The sequence below is a fragment of the Sinohyriopsis cumingii genome, chromosome 17, assembly GCF_028554795.1.
Source record: "Sinohyriopsis cumingii isolate HCF-2022 chromosome 17, ASM2855479v2, whole genome shotgun sequence".
Classification (NCBI taxonomy): Eukaryota; Metazoa; Mollusca; class Bivalvia; order Unionida; family Unionidae; genus Sinohyriopsis; species Sinohyriopsis cumingii.
In genome coordinates, this window is record NC_142977.1 from 96,389,537 (window position 1) to 96,397,682 (window position 8,146).

An 8,146-nucleotide genomic window follows, 5' to 3' on the forward strand; every position below is an offset into this window, starting at 1 on the left:
TCAATTGTCGGCGTATTAAAAAATATTATAAGTGGGAGGGGTGCATGCGATGCATTGAAAAAGATGAAATATCGTTGAATGGGTATTTGTAAACTTATAAAACTTAACCCAGATGCACTTGCCTGGGCCTTCTCGAACCAAAATGAGGGTATAAATTTTATAGCACCCGGGATTCACTTGGGTGTGTGCGTTCTTGATTAAATTAACGAATCAAAACTCAGCCTGGACAGCACTCTTAATCTCTAAAATTTCGTTTCGCACTTATCGATTTATCAGAGAGTGTGTTCACACACAGTGGAAACAAAACTGTAACACTCACCCAGGAAAGTCATGCAACAGATATTCAACGTATATCAACCTGGTCTCAGTCATTTCCTTTTGCTATTTTATACTAGCCTCGGATTAATAAAATTAACATTCTTACAATGGGTCCTTAATTGAGGGCAAGAGTCCCCGTCAAGGTCGACGACACCTCATAGATAGTAAAAGCCTTGGATTGGCCTTTGGATAAGTAATACGTAATTAAAATAGTAAAATGCAAAATGTGCCTTGATTGGGTGGAAGAGTCCACCCCCAAAAGTCATCGCAAATTTCTTTGGTCGGTCGACCCCCCCCCCCCCTGCTGCTTAGGGTGGTAAGATCCACAGGTAAACCAACTAGTTATAAACCGGATTAAATTGCTCGTCAACGTGGGTGTCTCCTAGGACAATTACAGGTAATTCCTGAAAATAGATTGCTACCACTCTGATCGGTATCCCAAATCTAATTTATCAACGCCTCTACCACGGTAACATTCAAGACAGTCAATAAGACATTGTTTCGTATGTGACCAAGCTGATTATCAATTCAGTCTCCGGTAAATTGTCGCGGACATGTGAATGTCACATCTAGGAACAAGACTTTTCTGTTTGTGTTTTAACTCGGCGATGTAATTGATGTTGATGTTACTTCGCGTGCACATATGTTCATTGCGTCGTTATGACACTAAAGTGTTCATGGTATTATCAGTGTGCGGATCGCGCGCTGGTCTCTGCGGTGTTTGATCAACCCTTAATAATGCTAAATTCGACTATTCTCTGGAATTATTTTACGCATTTCTTCACATTGAACTTGATTGGATTTTAAACGCATTCTGATTTTCAATTGTCATAGCGTTTCATCACGAGGTTGATAATCATCAAGCGTTTCTTTGTAGTAATCGAAGTGGCCGACCGACCAATCATGTGGGGATTCTTCAACTGCAGTTAGAGCAGGTTGACCTTGATCTACACACAGGTGCCGATTATGTATCATCATGACGGATACATGTAATGAGCTAGAATTGTATGTAACACACATAAATAATAACGATGATTCCCAGTCTGTGTTTGGCTGATTCAAGCATTAAGGCGTATCGTGAGCTGATCTCAGATTAAGTAGAATGTATGATAGGCTTATCACATCGTTAAACTTTATTGTGAGCTGATCCCAGATTAAGTAGAATCTATGCCAGGTGAATCTCAGAATATATGGGCTGATCTCAGATTATGTTAAATTTATAATATACCGATACCTGCATGATAATGTTTTCTAAACTGATCCTAGATTACGTAGAAATGTGCTAGGCTGATCCTAGCATGAAGAAGCATTCTGATGTCCAGTAATGTGTATCTGAACTAAACTGATATGAATATCCAAGTACTATGACATGACTTGGGCTGATCCCAGTCCATCACTCTTATATAGTCTGGGCTGATTCCAGTCCATCACTCTTATATAGTCTGGGCTGATTCCAGTCCATCACTCTTATGTAGTCTGGGCTGATCCCAGTCCATCACTCTTATATAGTCTGGGATGATCCCAGTCCATCACTCTTATATAGTCTGGGCTGATCCCAGTCCACTACTCTTGTGTTGTCTGGGCTGATCCCAGTCCACCACAGTTGTATAGTCTGGGCTGATACCAGTCCACCACAGTTGTATAGTCTGGGCTGATCCCAGTTCACCACTCTTGTATTGTCTGGGCTGATCCCAGTCCACCACAGTTGTATAGTCTGGGCTGATCCCAGTCCACCACTCTTGTATTGTCTGGGCTGATCCCAGTCCACCACTCTTGTACTGTCTGGGCTGATCCCAGTCCACCACTCTTGTACTGTCTGGGCTGATCCCAGTCCACCACACTTGTATAGCCTGGGCTGATCCCAGTCCACCACTCTGGGCTGACTCAGAATTCTCCAGTAAGGGGAAAGGGATGATCCCCAAAATAAAGCCGTACAAACATGCTATTGAAAATGCATGACATTATTATTATTATACAATACGAGTGTCCGACTGGAGATGTAAAACATGTGAAATCCAAGTATTAAGGTTTGCGTCTTAATGCATATATCAAAAAAGTGGTGTCGGGGATGGTGTCGGAAACAAGCGCACACACACACACACACACACACACACAAATGAGAGCCAAACGAATGTGACTGATTGCGTGATACTATCTGCATACCCTCGACTTTGATTGGATCTCTGAATATAAACGCGAATGATGACTAATTCGATGAATTCTGGTCAAGCACACTAAACGTTTTTCTACGGCTATCCTTAAGAAGAAAGGAAGTTAAGGGGCTAAAAATACTGCACGAGGCTTTGCCTTGCTCCCCATTTTCAATAAACATACAACTGTTCTGTTTATAACTTCAAACTTCTAACTTTATATCATCAAAACGACCTGTAACTCAATTCTTGTTATGTTGAAAAAGAGAGACGGAAAACTAGAAAGAAACAAAACACTCTTAGCACATATCCTTATACCAATAATAGCGATTATCAGATTAATGATAATTGGGCTTAAGGCAGCATAGATTTCGGATTTATAACAGGATACTTTTGATGGTAATAAAAAAATAAAATGTTTAATGACGAATAACTTGAATGAGAAAAGAATTATGATTAATACGTGCGTATAATATCCAAATATTGGATTAATTAACATAATCCGCACGAACTAAATAATGAAAATGCAAATAAATGACCTTACACAGTACAAGAACAAGGGGCGAATTATTCACAGTGATTTCACAACGAATGAATAACGTGTTTTACTCAAATAGTAAAACTGTAGTATTTTACTCGTATAGTAAATATGTATTCACCCAAAAAGTGAAAATGATGAAAACACAGGGACAGATGTACAAAATATCTTTACAGTCCCAAAAACACATTGGTATTACAAACTCCACAAATTAGCCTACGGGTAAAAGATTACATGTGTGGAGTTACACACTCCGTCACCAGCATACTTGGCTACCAGTCACACTGGTCAATCAAGCAATCAGTGCCCACCAATCTCGGTCAGCAACGCCCGATTACCTGCTACTCGACCAGCAACACTGTTTACTCAGTTCTACGGCTGGTATGGTTCAGCTTCACAGCTGCTATGGTCAACTTCTATGGTTAATTCTGCAGCTGTAACCACGTCGACTCCGATCACTTCGATAACTCTGATCACTCTGGTCAGCTGTACAGCTGTGACTCCGATCGCTCTGGTCACTTCAATCAGCTTTACAGCTGCGACTCGGATCTATTCAACAGCTGAAGATGTGTAAGTCTTTAAAGTAGACGGCTCACTGACAAGTTGTCCCGTAATGTCAATATTTTGACCTACGGTGAGGTATTTATACACAGACGATGCCGAAATACATCGTCTGTGCGCTGCAAGTAGTCGGTTCTTCCCATCGAAAGCACTTCGCACGTGCGGCATAGGATGAACCGAACTCAATATTTCGAAATCTTTGTACAATATACATAAATCACCCTCGGGTATCGTTGTACACAAAAAAAACGAAACCCGAGCACATGTATTTAATAAATAAAAGGATTTATACAGTTCCGTGACATTCTTGGCAACATATGTTGGCTTACAAGGGAAACATTGGTATCTGCTGAGTGTTCTAAGGGAGGTAACACAGCGTGCAATGTACAATGTTGGCCTCTGAGGTTGTGATCCCGTCACATCTGGCCTTCCGAATGGTTTGAGCCACTTTCAGGATAGACATTGAGCTGGTTCATAAATAGTGGTTATCAATCATAAGAGGCTATACATATTTTGAATGATTTAAAAAAAACCAAAAAAACACACGGAATAGAGGACTGTGCCATTGAACATGGAATAAACCTATCAGAATACGTTATGCACAGTTCCCGGTCAATCATTTTAATTTAGCTCATGCGTTGTATTCCAGCCAATAGTCTGGCACATCCTTTTATCTTAGTGTAAGCTTGTCGGTTCGTTTTCCGGGATCTACGGTGTTGAACAAATGGGGTTCCTTGAGCAGTGTCCAGGTTAATCCACTATTTGAGTTTGTGTTGTTATTTCAGAATGAATAATGGTACTGGGTTTGACTGTGTTTGCTGTTAAACCATCAAATATGAACAACGTTATTAATAAACTAAAGGCTATTCTACTTGTAAGTACAATTAATGAAGATTATCATCTTGTGTATAACAAACATTGACATGGAATAAGCTGTGTTTAATACATGCCTTGTAAGAAAACAAACACAGAAAGCACGGGACTATTTTTGTATTCACTCTTTCTCCATTCAAACTACAGTATCGTATTCAAAATATTACAAATATTCGAAGTCAGTATGTGACAATAATAATAATTTTATTACTAAAATACACTACAATTCGGATCGCTTTGGGTAATACTGGATTAAGACCTTGCAAAGCCCTAAGCACTGAAAATATTATGGTCCCCCCCCCCCGCCACAAAAATGTGAAACTCCAAAAGACATATTTTTAAAGCTAAAAAGGTCGGAAGATACCAGTGTTGCCATATTCGTACATGCAGATCGAAATGGTCATATATAATTCATTCAATTTTATCTTCAACAATTAATTTGAATTTGTTCTGGTGCCCCTTTTGGGCTGGTGCCCTAGGTACGTGCTTAGTGTGTTTAATGGGTTATCCGGCACTGGCAATGGGAGACGTATCATGAGTTAGAATCTGCATTGTATATGACAACGATGATTCCCAATCTGTGCTAGGCTGATCCAAGCATTAAAGTATATTGTGAGATGTTCCCAGATTTAGCAGAATCTGTGCCGGGCTAATCTCAGCCTTAAAGGTATTATGAGATTTTTTCCATATTAAACAGATTCTTAGCTAGGCTGATCACAACATCAGAGTTTATTGTGCGCTGATCCCAGAGTAAATATAATCTATGAATGGTTTATCCCTGAATCAGAATGTATTTCGGGCTTGACCACAGATTAAGTAGAATTGTATATCAACATTTTTCTGTTGATTAAACACATGGACAAAATGTTTAAACAGCGACTTATAAGGTTATGCAATACTTGATTTTATTGAATTGTTTCTTTTGTTTATGGGGGAAAGAGGTGGTGGGGGTGTTTTACGGCCCAGTCACACAAACCAAAAGCAAACCACATGAACCGATTCGGCTTATCCGATGGTAGGATTCGAACCTCGATTATTTCGATCATGAGTCCAGCACACCAATGACTGAACCAGTGCAGTTCTTGCTTCAGTTAGTCGCTCCTTACGATATGAAGGAGAACGCATTCGGGCCAATTCTATATCTCCAAGCCTACAGACAGGGCATTAGGGCCAATTCTAGATCCCCAAGCCCACATGTAATACATTCTACCTCTCCAAACCTGCAGGAAAGACATACGGGCAATTTCTGTATCCCATGCCCACAGATGAAACAATTGTGCCAATTCTACATCTCTAAGCCTGCAGCGAAAATAATATTCGGACCAATTGTATATCCCCAAGCCCACCTGTAAGACATTCGGGTCATTTCTATATATTCAAGCCTACAGGTAATACATTTAGGTCATTTCTACATCCCATGAGTACGGTAAGGACGTTCTTGCCAATTATATACCATCGTTCATGTATGACATCATTGAAGGAGAATCCTGCTTATGGTCTCACAATAATAGTATGTTACATCGATAGCAAAAATAAGCCTCCTTTTCCTACATATTAACTGTATTATATATAAATTACTTCAATATTCCATATAGTTATGTAATTTCAGGTTTATTTCGCCTGCTTCAAAAGACTCAATTAAATTAAATCACATTTGTAAAAAATCAAAACAAATTGGTAATTGTTTTATATTTTTGCAAGGGCGAAGATAGTATTAGTGTGGAGGACATGCATTTTTCTAATGGGTTCGACACAGTAGAGAGCAACGTTTACTTTACAAAGATGCACGTGTTTTAGCTCCTAATACTACGTGCACGCGGTAATTGATAAACAAAGTCAATTAAAGTCTTTAATTTTAAACCAGATTTTGTAAAAATCAAAATTTCACCTGATAAGTCGAACATTAAAACTCCTTGTTTCCAAAACATGAGATTGATTAGCTATGTCTATGTGTTAGATTGTAAATTGACTGGATCAGAGTACAGGGATTTTCTCGATGCCAATAATGCATTGCATACCTGTCAGTGATCTATCACTTGCCATTTATTAAAGAAATGCCTCAAGTTTCTTATTATTTTGATACGTTTCATTTAGAAACCCCAGCAAGTAAAAGCAGCACACCGTTAAAAGCTTAAAAGACCCTTTCACCCTTGAAAATTGCTTTAGCAGCAAGTGCACCGGAAATGGGCATCGATAAGGGTAATTTGCACAACACATTGTATGGTATTCCAACAATTATTGTTGATTTAATTGATAAAAATATGAATTGTTTGTAAGAGATGGCAAATACTAAATTCACAAACCAGGGTTTTGGGTTTCATATCCACCCAAACCAGTTGTATTCAGCTGCCACTGTGTATCCCTAGGGAAAGCAACCAGACTCGAATTGTCTCAGCTCTAAATAGTGATATATGTTGATGTACCAATATATATAGGGGCCCCGAGTGGCCGAGTGGTCTAAAGCGCTCACCGTTCCGGATCACTGCTATCTCACCTCTGTCTGCGTGGGTTCGAGTCCAAGGTTCGGCTAGCGTGGGTACATGGGAAAGCCTGCCAGTCGCTTCTCGTGGGTCGGTGGTTCTTCCCTGGGTTTTCCAGGGTTCTTCCCTATTTTGTGCTGAAAAATGGCGTTAAACCCTAGAACAACAACAATACATATAAATTAATCACCTTTTGCAAGGTCTTATCGAGTTAGATGAGGAGTACACTGATATGTTACAGAGTTATCGACCTTTGTTAACATACTTTAAGTACGCTCTAGTACCGAAGTAATTGGGCATAACTGATGATAGTTGACCGATTTGTCTACATATAGTACCAGACGGCATTACATACCTATTATATACTACAGTTTTATGAGTTTTCCTTTCTCATTAAGATGTTTTTACACCTACTAGAATCCATCTGTCACGTTAGTGTGATTTTATTTATCTCTATACTATTATGGACTCTATCAAATTCATGTATTTCGGAATCATGTATATGCTTTTAATGTTTTTTGAATGGACACATTTCTCGGTATGTATGAAATGTGTTTGCTGTTAAATATAGTTTAAGAATAATTTCAATCTATGTCTAAAAACGTTTTATCTGATATGTGTTGTCAGGCCTGTGAGATGTAATTTGTGTGTGAATCACACATTTTTTTCATGCAAGACAAGACAATTATCAATCTTTAATGTCACGATTGACTCTTATTATTTTCTCCCGTTTTGGTTCTAACTAGTAAAGGTTATAGACCCAAACTGTTCTTCGTACATATGTAACCCGCGACATACGGAAAGAACATGAAAATAAAATCATGGAATACTGTGAAAGACATTATGTTACCAAAAATACCATCACCCCACTTGAAAGAAATGAAATAAGTTCAAACAACGTCGTTTTTGGCGTTGTGTTTTCCAAAGTCCAACTCAATCTTGTATTTGATAGGTGGCGTTGTAGCTGTTGTATCCACCATATTTCTTTTGCTCCACGAATAAAGCTGTTTCTCAAATATTTCTTTACAGAGTATTGAACATAATGGTGTAAATGATGTTGGATTTTGCAACAAACCATCAATTAGAGTACAACATTTCGCCCTTAGTAGACAAGAGTTTGTCTGCAGCTGACCCAGAAATGCTTTAAAAGAACTTTAGGGTTGCAGTGGCTAACAATCAAAGTTGCCTATAGTTATAAACTTCTATTTTATTTATAAGTATATGTC